The sequence below is a fragment of the Macrotis lagotis genome, chromosome 1 (assembly GCF_037893015.1).
Source record: "Macrotis lagotis isolate mMagLag1 chromosome 1, bilby.v1.9.chrom.fasta, whole genome shotgun sequence".
In the NCBI taxonomy this organism is placed as follows: domain Eukaryota; kingdom Metazoa; phylum Chordata; class Mammalia; order Peramelemorphia; family Peramelidae; genus Macrotis; species Macrotis lagotis.
Window position 1 is genome coordinate 620,830,272 of NC_133658.1, and position 12,470 is coordinate 620,842,741.

General features: G+C 43.3%; 1 protein-coding gene across 3 annotated transcripts in view; it reads left to right on the top strand.

Moving 5' to 3' along the window:
• The window catches only part of MGAT5 (alpha-1,6-mannosylglycoprotein 6-beta-N-acetylglucosaminyltransferase), a 419,199-nt gene that overhangs the window by 24,958 nt on the left and 381,771 nt on the right, over window positions 1–12,470 (top strand). For 2 of the 3 annotated variants that reach the window (XM_074215045.1, XM_074215043.1), the window contains exon 1: window positions 9,017–9,096. The exons of the other annotated variant lie outside the window; for it this stretch is intronic. The gene's annotated coding sequence lies outside the window, so the exon portion shown is untranslated. Of the gene's footprint in view, window positions 1–9,016; window positions 9,097–12,470 lie in introns of those variants that run through there. 3 annotated transcript variants of the gene reach the window in all.

A 12,470-nucleotide genomic window follows, 5' to 3' on the forward strand; every position in this document is an offset into this window, starting at 1 on the left:
TTATTTCTCCTATTGCTTGCTCATTTCCCCTGTCTATGACTTGATTGTGTGTGTGTGTGTTTATTTTTTTTTTATTTATTTATCTTTTTCATTTATTTTTCTATGACTTGATTTTAACTGTTTGTTAAGGTGGGGGTTATACTTCCAGGGTGGAGGACACAGTATTCCAGGCTTTTGAGGGGTTGGCAGCTGTTTTTAGAGATACTTCTAGGAACCTGCAAGTTTTCAGTTCTTCCAAGAAAGATTATTACTACTCTCCTTGCCTGTGCTCTGGTCTGTGGATGACCACAAATACTCCTTTCTGCCCTGGAACTGTGAAGAGGGTCCCTCCTCTTCTGGGGGCAGTAAACTCTGTTGGGGTTCAACTCCTCTTTCTGGGTCTGGGGCCTCAGGCTAAGGCACAGATATGAGTATGGGCAAAGCAACAGAGTCCTAACTTTTTGATAGCAATCAAACCAATTTCCTTCTGACCTTCTTACTATCTGTGGGTTGAGAGCTCCAGAAGCAGCTGCTGTTGCAGTGTAATCCTGAGGCCTGTTTCTAATTTGCTGGGGAGGAGGCTGCTGAGGTCTGAGTTGGACTATGCTCTAATATCACCATGTGTGCCTAAGTTTTCCTGCTGACCTTCCAAGTTGTTCTTGACAATCTCTGAGTTCTGGGGGAGAAAAAAACCCACAATCTGTTCCTGGATGACTTAGGGAAGTTCTTCCCTGCACAACTCACACTGCTCTACACTCCTCTTACTCTGGAGCAGCAGACCTTTTCCCCCCGTCTTACAAATTGTCTTGGACTGAAAATTTGTTTTTCTTACCCTTTTTGTGGGTTCTGCTATTCTATAATTCATTTAGAATCATTATTTAAAGGGATTTGGAATGATTTGGAAGAAAGCTTGAGTGAGTCCCTGCTTTTACTCCTCCCCAAATTTCAAATTTAAGAATTAAGGTGGAAAGGATTTGATAAACAGAACGTTTTTTAGAAAATTTTGCATAGTGAAGTGATGCCAAGAGAATAGGTGTTTGGGGTGGTTGGTGGTGCAGTGGATAGAGCACTGGCCCTGAAGTCAGGAGTACCTGAGTTCATATCGGGCCTCAGACACTTAATAATCACCTAGCTGTGTGGTCTTTTCAAGCCACTTAACCCCATTTGCCTTGCAAAATCCTACCAGAGAGAGAGAGAGAGAGAGAGAGAGAGAGAGAGAATAGGTGTTTTCTTTCTTTCTTTCTTTCTTTCTTTCTTTCTTTCTTTCTTTCTTTCTTTCTTTCTTTCTTTCTTTCTTTCTTGCAAGGCAATGGGGTTAAGTGGCTTGCCCAAGGCCACACAGCTAGGTGATTATTAAGTGTCTGAGGTCGGATTTGAACGCAGGTCCTCCTGACTCCAGGGCCAGTGCTCCATCCATTGTGCCACCTAGTGTCCCCTTAGACGTTTCTTTCTAGGAAAGACTTCTTTGTCTTGTATCCCTAGAGACTGGTCTAGGGCTTTGTATACAGTAGGTGCTTATCCAATGTTTGTTGAAGTGATTGTTCTATAAATCCTGAAAAATAGTTAAGTACATTTTGTAACATATAATCTTCATATACTTTTTATGATTCAGGATATTTGATATTTGTGATATATAAGTCAGTGTTTCATGTACTACTTTAAAAATTTTTTATTTTAATTATTTTTTTATATTTTAATTATTTTAAAATATGAAGGATTCATTAGGTACAAGGCACCATTTAAGATGGTGTTTCTATTCTCAAGGAGCTAATTTAATTATCCAGTTTTCCAAATGTTTTGCCCCAAACATTTCCTTTTATTCCTTCTTCCCAATTAATTACTTACCTCTTCCAAGGACTTTTCTTAGGCTAATAATCTTCACTTTGTAATCATCACTTCACTCAAAGTAGTAACCTTGTTAGCATTTGTGAAGTCATCTTCATGCTGCTGTGATTGGTTAGGTTTTAATTATTCTGTCATTAAAAAAAGGTTTGTTTTTTTTACCTGTGTTTATCTTGTTTTCCTGGTCATACTGTTAGATCTTTAAGGGTAGGAAAACATATGTCTTCCTTTTGTTTTAATCACTCTTTTCACCTAATGAACATCGACTAACAATTTTTACTGTGGTCTAGATTTGAATTAATTAAATACACAAAATGTACCTTTAAAATATCAGTAAGTATGATCAAGGACATAGAACAGGCTTTTTTTTTTAATGTATCATATATTTATAAGGAGAATAAAATTTAGAAAGGACTGTCCTCCTCCTGTAAGATGGGAGTGTTGCTGTGTGACTTGAAGGGAAGCAGAATAGACATCTTGAGTTTCTTTTCCTTCAACTCTAATCCAAAGGAGACTTTCATTCTTGCCAAACTGGGAAGCAGGAGTTTGGGACTAGAGGCTACTCTGTTCTCCTCAGAGAGAGGGGGTTACCAGGCTAGAATTATAATTGTCTGCATACTTGAATATTCTTAGTTTAGGAAAATTTGAGATCAATTTAACTTCTGATCACTTTGTCATTTGTTGAGGGAAGGGGAACCCCAAGTTCTATATCCAAAGCTTAACTCCTTCAGTTCTACAGGGAACAAACTCAGCAAATGGGGGATAGTATAAATAGTGAATTTTATATATTTTTAAAATTTATATTTCAAAAGCACAGATAGTTAGAAAGGTTAGAAACCTTTCACATAAACCCTTTTTAAATCAAAGAATTAGAGAACAGAGTTTGGGTGATGACAGACTTTCACTTTAAAGAAGTCCTGGTAACAAGTCACTTTAGTAATTGAAAAGGGTTCTTGGAGACAACTGCCTTAATTGTAAACAGAACAAAGTTTTGCCTTCTCAATTCCATCAAGAACCCCATCCAACTAAACTTTGCTTTAAAGTTCTTTGAGATTCTTTGGTTAATTCCCTTTGGTTCTTCCTAAGTTCTTTCCCCCACTTCCTACCTTGCCTCCCCCATACTCCCCTTCTTTGATTGGACAAACCAGAGATGATGGTTCAGATCAAGACTTCCTATGGTCAAGGTTCTTTAAGGAGGACAGTAGACTTCCATCTTGGACAGTCTGGCTCTCCAGTTAGACCCCCCCCCTTTCCCCACCTATTGGTAAGAATGAAAATCTCATTTGAATTAGGATTTGGAAGAAAAGAAACTAGAGATGTCTATTCTATTTCCCTTCAGGTCACACAGCAATTTTCCCATCTTAAAGGAATAATACAGTTTTCTCTGAACTTGGGGGTCCTTTCCTTATATTCAAAACATTAAAAAAATAAGCCTGAATTTTCTGCCCTATGTCCTTGATTGTCCTGCTATTTTAAAGGTACATTTTGTGTAATCTCCTCTTAGAGAAATATCAATAAATGTGTTTTATTACTCTAATTCCATTTTGTTCTTTCATAAGTCTGAAACTTCTGGTACCTTTTGTTCTTCATTAGGATGAACTCTGGATAGGATAACGTGTATTTATCCTCAAGGATCAAAATTCAATGAAGACCATCTCTTCATTTTGAGAAGTCACAGATAATAGCAAAACAGAAATAGGTGAAGGCTTACATAGAAAAATACATACTAGATTATAGAGAGTGAAAGAGAACATTCACTGGAAGGAAGGAGATAACTCAGCTCAATGAAGACCAAGAGTCTAGATCTCACTCAAAGGGAAATTCCACACACACACACACACCCCTAAGTTTCTAGAGTAGGATGTTAGAGACAGGGACAAGATGGAGACTGCCTGCTGCTTTCACATCTTCTCAGTGTCTTTTTATTCAGCAGATTAAAGTGGGATGGTCTCTTCCATCTTCCTCTCAAAGCTGGAAATCAAAAGTGTCCATAGCAACTCAATATATGCTGAAACAGGTGGGGAGAAGCATGGCAGTGGCAGGGAAGATGATAAGATGGGTAGGGTATATTATCTTCAATAACCTTAGCAAATTTCTCTCGTAGAAAATTACACATTAAGAAAACATGCTGATGCCCATAATTTAAACTCTATAGTGTGTCTTCCAAGATCCTACATTACCTGGTCCTAATGCATCTGTTCAGTGTCTTCTACTACTCCCCAACTTGAACACTTTGTTCTGGCTAAGTTGTAGTCCTCACAAAATATAGGAATTGTAACAGCAGAGAAAAAAAATGACCCCACTCACCAGATGCTAATTACCTCTGCTTTGGAATTCCTACCCTGGGTCAGGCTGTTTTGATTAGTGATTAAATCAGTACAAACTCAAATAGTTTACTATAGCTACCAACCTCAGATGGCACTCCATCTATCTACCATCTAGTCATGCACAGTATTCGTTTTACTATTCTTCAGTCACCACCCTCCTACTCCCTCAGCCACATACCAGTAGGTATGACATTACTCTTTTGATGTCCTTGATCTTTGAGAATGAAGAATGAACAACTCCAGGATTCTTCATGAAGATCTCTCTACACAGAGAGGATTTCCAAAGGGGTGTTGTGAGCTAAACCTGTTACATTTATTTCTTACATGTGTGTCTCACTACTATTACATTCTACATTTAGGCTTACTTTTCCCATGGATATTGTGTATATTTGTGGGAAGGAGTGAAGCAGTTTCTTAGAAGTAATGATATATTATTATTTTTTCTTCTCCTCCATTTATTTCCATCCCCCCTCCCCCAAAGCTGGGATTATTTACTTTCTATTCTTCCTGGTTTTCATTTTTGATTTCTTGAAATATAGCTTTGAAAAAAAAACAGGTATTTAAAAGCCCATTTACTGTAAATGGAGCTACTGGATTTCTCCCAAAAATCCAAATCATTTTGACTTTCATTGAATTGCCTGTAATAGCCACAGTATAGGACTGTGGTTCATTGTTTAGGTTTTAAGTTTTAATGGATTAGGATAAGTGTTAAAAGCAATGGTTTTCTATTTAGGCCAGCAACCCTTGAGGGTCTTCCCCTCCTAAACTGATACCTTCTATTTGTTTTTAATTTTTTGCAAGGCAGTGGGGTTAAGTGACTTGCCCAAGGTCACACAACTAAGTAAGTGCTAAATGTCTGTGGTTGGATTTGAACTCAAGTTCTCCTGACTCCTGGGCTGGTGTGTTATCTGCTGTGCCACGCAATGGCCCCAGACTGGTTCCTTTGTGAAGGTAAATTGAGCCATTTTTACCTCAGCTCTAACCTGGCCCTTAGTCATTTGAATGGGTGTGGTTTTAAGCAAACTAGAACATGTGAAAGGCCTTATCCTTAGAAAGGTCAAAATCACCCACCGCATCTTGGATTATTACTTTTTTGACTTTTGTCTTGCCACTGGACTTCAATATTTCTGGAGGAGAACGTGAGGTTGATTGATGCCTTTGCCAAGCTCTGCCTCACTTATATACAATTTATGCCTAGGTCAAGACATTACCCTTGTTATACCCTTGGTCCTTTTCAAGAACAAAGAATAAACAAGTTTATTCAACTGTTGTTGAACAACAGTTCCAGTAATTCCCATGCCCTTCTGGTTCTGGGTTCAGTAGAAAAAAATAATGCTACCATATGTATTCCTGGAAAGAATGTGTCACTGACTTATCAATCAACTGTGAGAACCCTATGAATCCCAAGATATTCTCTTCATATATGGCCACTGAACCCAGATGGCTCCAGATGTAGAAAGTGAAGTATTGACAAGGACAGCACCTATCACTCAAATCCAATTCACTTGCTTGTCACAGCATCATGTCTCTGTTGTTTCTTCTTTGAGAATGAAGGACAAACATCATCATTTCCTATTAGACTGTAAATCCTTGAGTTCAGGTATTTTTTTACATTTTTATTTCTAGCATTTAGCACAATGTCTGATATATAGTAAATCCTAAACAAATGTTTTTAAATTAATAAATTCATAGTGAAGCTAAAATTAACCTATAGAAAAACAGCTAGACAGAAAAATACACACCCACATTAACTACCAAATCCATCTTAAAGTTTTCTTGTAGCATCCTCATTGCATTGACATGAATGGAATTCTTTAAAAATTACTTTGGTATTTATTGTTCAGAAGGTTTATGAGACCTTGCAGATGAAGAAACTGTGGCAGATTTCTCATGATTAAAGTTTCAATGATTGGTTTTCTCCATAATTGGAAAAATATTCAACCATGAGAATGTTGGTAGAAATATACAATTCCATCCTAAGATGTATTGCTGTGGTTTTTTAATTCTGATGATTTTGAGTAGAAATGATTGATTTTCATTATCTCATTTGTAAATTATATCTACATCCTGGAAAAAGCTACTAGATAGTATCAAACTTCAGGATGTGGGTTTTTCTATCTAAAAAACATTCCACTGTAATACATATACATATATATGCAAATAAATATATACATATATATATATATTTGGAGGTCAAATCATATGAATTCCATTGAACCTAATTTAAAATTTTCAAGTTGGAACTTAATCTATGACTTCTAAGTTAATTTATGAGCTCTAGGTTAGATTGTAAATTATTAATCAGACATGGACACTTTGCTTTAGACAATCTAGTTTCATCAGAATCTACAAGATCTGTTTCAAAAGTAGAGTGACTAATGACCACCAGATGTCAGCATTCTACTTCCTCCCTAACTGTGCCTTAGGAGAAGCTTGAGATAACTTGCCCATCTTCCTAGGGACTGAAGTAAATAAACACTTCAGAACTCAACACATCTTTTACTCAAAACATCCTTTTCTTAAAAGGAAATGTTAGGAAGATTTCCTTGATTTCTAATGAATTATTCTATGGAGACTTGAATAAAGTCAACACTCCCCCCCCCCCCCCCCCCCCCAATCATCCTGGGCAGTTTCTGAATATTTTTGCAAAGAGGATGGATTCTCTGAACTAACCTGCACAGGGAGTTTATAGGATCATAAGTTTTAGATGAAAGGAATCTTAAGGATCATTTAGTACAAAGCTCTTCAATATATAAATGTGAAAACTGAAACCTAAAGGGCTGATACTGGATTAGTCAAGGTATTAATAATTACCCAGGTTTCTTATTCTCCTCTGAATCTTTAAGTAGAATCACTTGAAAGCTATAGTTACTGCTTCCCCAATGTGAGCTCTTTGATTTGATGATTCTGGGGGTGGAGAAAAAGGGCATCAATTTTATGATGATATGGAATCAAAAAAACTGAGTGTAAGGACACCTTACAGTCACCTTTGTCACGGTTTCACCTTAAACTCTGTGCCTAAAGTTCATCCACTGTAAAAGGAAGGTAATAGATATGATGTCTAATAATCCTTTACATCTGTGGAGACCTTAGTTTAGTTGAAAGTATTTAGGAATGCTTGACTTCTAGAAGCATCATGCTAGAAACTGGGGAATACAGAAAAATCAACAGAAATAATTGGACTTCTGTATTATCATTCTCCAAAGCCAACTAATTCTGGCTCTACACTGTTATAGAACCCATCAGAAGCTCTACTCCTAAACATTTTATTACAAAATGTTAATAAACCTGTAGGTAGGGAGGCAGATTGATGAAGTGTATAGTGTTAGATCTGAAGCTTGAAAGACTGGAATCCAAATTCTGTCTTAGACATTTGCTTACTGGGTGATCCTGGGCAAGTCAATTTTTTAATCTCTCAGTTTCTTCATCTGCAAAAATAGAGATAATAAAGCTCCCATCCTGGTTGTGAGAATCAAATGAGGTGATATGTAGATATCTATGTATGTGTAAAGTGTTTTACAAATCTTAATTTATTACAGCTATAAATTTCATCAATTATTATCTCCTATTTGACAGATTTCCCTCCCACCCTTGTATCTGTTGAGATTATAAAATTTGCTATTTATCATCTCTGGTTAATCATTATGTTATTCTTTTAATGTGGAATAATGTTTATCATTAGTTTGGTTGTCTAAAAAGGTTTCTCTGAAGACTTAAATGGATACAATTCCAGTTAAAGCTTGCTGTGTGCTAACGCCTTCCCCTTAGGGAAAGCAAATCTCCTTTCAAATCTGCCCCAAGGATTTGGGAAAGGCATATGATCTCCATACGGTTCATTTCTCATACATACCCACAGGAGTGAACAGAGAAGGAGACGGGCATAGAGGCCCAAGGTGACTTGCCCAAGGTCAGTGTGAAAGTCAGAGTCAGCAGCCGGGGCTCTGGATTCTTAAATCTTTGAGTTGTCACCACGCTACCCCTCTCCCTACTTAATACAGGACTGGGTCTGTTCAAATTTTCTGAATATGTTGGATCATTTTTATTTACTTATTTTTTTTTTTTTTAGGTTTCTGCAAGGCAACGGGGTTAAGTGGCTTGCCCAAGGCTACACACTAGGTAATTAAGTGTCTGAGGCCGGATTTGAACCCAGGTACTGCTGACTCCAGGTACTCTATCCACCTTGCCACCTAGCCCTCCCCCCCGTGTTGTTGGATTATTATTATTATTTTTTTAAGTTTTTGCAAGGCAACGGGGTGAAGTGGCTTGCCCAAGGCCACACAGCTGGGTCATTATTAAGTGTCTGAGGCCGCATTTGAACCCAGGTGCTCCTGACTCCAGGGCCGGTGCTCCGTTATCCTGAGAGATCCGACTCCTGCGAGAATTTGCGAAACGCTCAGTTGCGCACCAGCTCGGCGGCCTCCTTCAGAGGTGTCCAGCGGCTGGGGTTTGGTCGCCGACTTTGGCGGTAAAGGTTGAGGGAGGCGGCAGCGTGCTCCCCGAGCCAGTCTGAGAATTTGTGGACCGTCCCTGAGCCGCGCTCCCGGTTCGGAATTGGCTGTGCGCGGCGGCTGAGGGGGCGGGGAGTTTGCGGACCGTCCCCGGCCGCAGTCCTGCTCTTCTCCGGGGCCGGGCCGGGCCGGGCCGCCACAAGTTGGAGCCGCGCCGCGCCGCGCCGGCAGGGCGGAGGAGCTGCAGAGGAGCCCCGGCCCCGGCGCCCGGCTGCCCCTCCGGGAAGGCTGCGGGCGCCCGGCGTGCGCGGCCCCGGCCCGGCTGGGAGTTTGCAGACCGTCCCTGGCGCGGCCGGCTCCCGACGCTGCGGCTCCGGCGGCTGCTCGCGGGCTCCGCTCCCTTCCCCGGCGGCCGGCGAGGCGGGGGTGCCCGCTGCCACGGCCGCCCGCCGCGGCTCTCCGGGGGACGCGGGCCACGGCTCCCGGGCCGCCCGGCAGAGGTGAGGCGCGGCGCCCGGGGCGCCCCCGGCCGCTCCCGCCCCTGCGCGCGGCGGGAGGGAAGCGGGGCTCGGGCGCACGGGGAGGCGGGGGGCTGCCGCCGGCGCCCGGATCCTGCCAGCCCCCCGCCGGGCGCCCGCGCTGTCCGAGGCGTCGGGCATCCCCGGGGAAGGAGTCCGGCGGCGGGCAGCAGGGCGGGCCGCCGGGCTGGTAGCACGGACCCCGAGTGAGTGCAGGGGCGCGGGCTCCGCGCGAACCCCGGGGCAGGCACCGTGGGCGGCGGGCGGGGAGCGGGCGCCCGGGGCAGCGCCGGCCCTGCGGCCTCCGCCGCCCCGCCGCCGTCCGAGCCTGGGGAGGCGAGAGCAGGGGCCCGGGAGGGGGCAGAGCATGCTCAGTGGCGCCCGGGGAACTTCCTGCCGAGCCGAGCCCCGCGAGGCACGCAGGCCCCCGGCCCGCCGCCCCGGCTCAACCTCAAAGTTGGGGCGCGGGGCCCTGCCCCCCTCCCCCGGCCCTGCTGGAGCCCGCCTGCGCCCCGGGGGCATTGGACATCTCTGCCGTGCCGAGGTGCACTGGGCTGCCACGGCCGGGGAGGCCGGGGCGGCGGGAACCCGGGGGCGGGAGTGGGGGGCGTAATGGCAGCGACGGGCCCCCCCCCCGGAATTGGGGCTGGGGCACAGAGACGGGAGCCGAGCTCTCCTGGGCCTGAGCTTGGGGTCCAGGCGGCTTAGTCCCTCCACCAGGAATCCTCGGCACTGGGGAGGCGCGTGTGTGGACACTTGGGCTCTCTAATGTATCACGTTATGTGTACTCCTGCTACATTGTAACAGTTGTCACCAGCGAAAAGGGAGTGCTGTGGGAGTGCGGGCGATGACGGTGAAGGCGAAGCTGCGGGTGCAGCTCGGCTCTGAGAGCCGACCAAAACTGTCGGAGCCCGGATAGAAGGATGGGCAGGGACGCCGGCTGCACGGGCATAGTATATGCCACCTTAGTCCTTGCGCCGCCCCCCTGCGCTCCCCTCTCACTCCTAGCAGAAGACACCCACCTTGGGAAGCTTTACCAGCTCCTCAAGCTTCAGGTGGAAGCCGCCCGGAGGGGGAAATTCTCTGTCTGGGACTAGGGGGAAGTTGGGGTGCGAGTCTGAGAGTGCCGCCCTTGGAAAGAGGCAGTGGGCATCAAGAGGATGTGTGCTGTGTTCTCATCCCCAGTTTAAAACACACGAACACCTTAGGTTCCAGGTGTCGTAGGGGGTGGGGTGGAAGTGTGGTTGGACCCGACCTCTAGCTCCTTTCACTTTTTACCCACGAAACTGCCCCATTTGAGTTTGGGTTTTTTTTTTCAACCTGGATGAGGTTGTGTGTGACGCATAGTCTACATCGCATCCAAGCTTTGGTGGTAGATTAGTGCCCTCTTTGTTCCCCTGATTTGAAAGAACCAGTAGCTTTTTGAAAAGGACAAAGCTTCGATGCTGTTTTGACATTATGGTATTATAATAGATATCCCCACAATCGATCCTTAATCTTCAGTTTTAAATGTTCAGATCTGAGATGTAATCAAAATACTCTCTTCAAGGGGACCTAGTCATGGGGGTGGGGGGCCGCGGGTGAACCACCAAGAAATAAGAGCTCTAAAAAAGAAAGTTTGGTCCCTTTGAAGAAGAAATATGATTATAGCTCAACCCTATCCTTTATCTCTCCCATTTTCTTTGTTTCCTTTTCTCTCTGCCTTCTCTTCCACTCTTCCCCTCCCTCCTTCTCTCTCTCTCTCCCCTCCCTCCCTCCTTCTCTCCCTCTCTCATTCCCTCCCTCCTTCTCTCCCTCACTCACTCCTTCCCTCACACTTTCCTTCTCCCTTCTGCCTTCCCTTTCCCTCTCCCTGTCATCCTCTCTTCTTCTTCCTCCCTCTCCCTCCCCTCCCCTCTCTCTGCTCCTCTCTCATTTCCCCTCCCTCCTTCTCTCCCTCTTCCTTCACCTCTCCCCCTCCCTCCCCTCCCCTCTCTCTGCTCCTCTCTCATTTCCCCTCTCTCCTTCTCCCCCTCTTCCTTCACCTCTCCCCCCTCCCTCCCTCACACTCTTCCTCTCTCTTCGTTCCTGCTTCTTCCTTCCAGCATCCCTTCCTTCCTCTCTGTAACTGAGACAAGATTAACAAAAAAAGCTTAACATAGTAGTCATTTAATAAATGCTTGTTCCTCCTCCTTATTTTTTGTGCATTTTAAAATACTAGAACGGTTCCTAAACTAAGATCTTGAATTACTTTTTAATATTTTGGTAACCATTGAGAATTAAATTGGGTTCCTTTGTAAACTCATAAATTTTATTTTATAATTGAAATCATTCTGAGAAAAGGTCCATAAGCTTCACCAGACTGCAGGAGATTTAACCACTTCTGAAATCAGAGGAGATGCTGTTTCTCTTGACTCAGCAGTGTCTATAAAGGTGTATGTCCAGACCTCCTCAGTTACTGTTTGTTTATTTGTGTGTTTAGTTCTGTCTTTCACTTCCATCAGGCAAACCTTTTGATATACATCATTAAAAAAAAATGAGTTTACCTGGCTGGCTCACCTGTACCTAGAACCTGGATAATGGATGTTAATCTATAACCGGGGGTGGGGGGGGGGGTGGGGGGGTGGAAGTGACAAAGATTACTAAAGGGAAATGATGGGGGGAGGGGCACTGTGAAATTAGTGAATGGCATCTGTGTACTTCTAGTACCCTGGTACAAAGCAAAAGGTATGATTTTTAAAAATCTGATCTAATTTTAAATTTCTGGTGTTTTTGTTTCTTGGAAGTGTGACCTTAGCATTCTTTTATATATCCATCAACATATAGATGGTGGTATTTAACAGAAACATATTTCTTGAAGAAGGGACCTCAAGATCATTCAAAATACTTTTTTTCCCTCCTTCCTTTCAGTTTAAAAATACCAAATCAGCCTTTTACTCAACTTTGCTCCAGAAGAGTTGAAATGTATAATATATAAAGTCCCTATAGTGTCTAATACTGCAGTGCTGCTTGGAAGGGATTAAGTTGATGAAGGAGGGTACACTGACCTTCCATTCAATGCTTGGTCTTTACTCCATGCTATATGTTGCTCTGTAAATAATTGAAATATTGAGCTTAGTTTCCATAAAATCTAAATTTGGGGATCCAAATTTTCTGTGAAATCACTTTCTTGTACCCATTTCTGCAAGGTCTTCATGAATAGTAACTAGATGGCAGGGCATTTTTTGACTAATTCATGTCTGTTCCTATTTTTATGAGCTTTAATGGATACAGGTGATTTAGTTTTATGAAAAAATAAAAAAAACACTTTATTTTCTGTATTCTGACTTCTATCTTACATGGGAAAGTATGTGTATTTTAGGACTCCCTATCAAGAA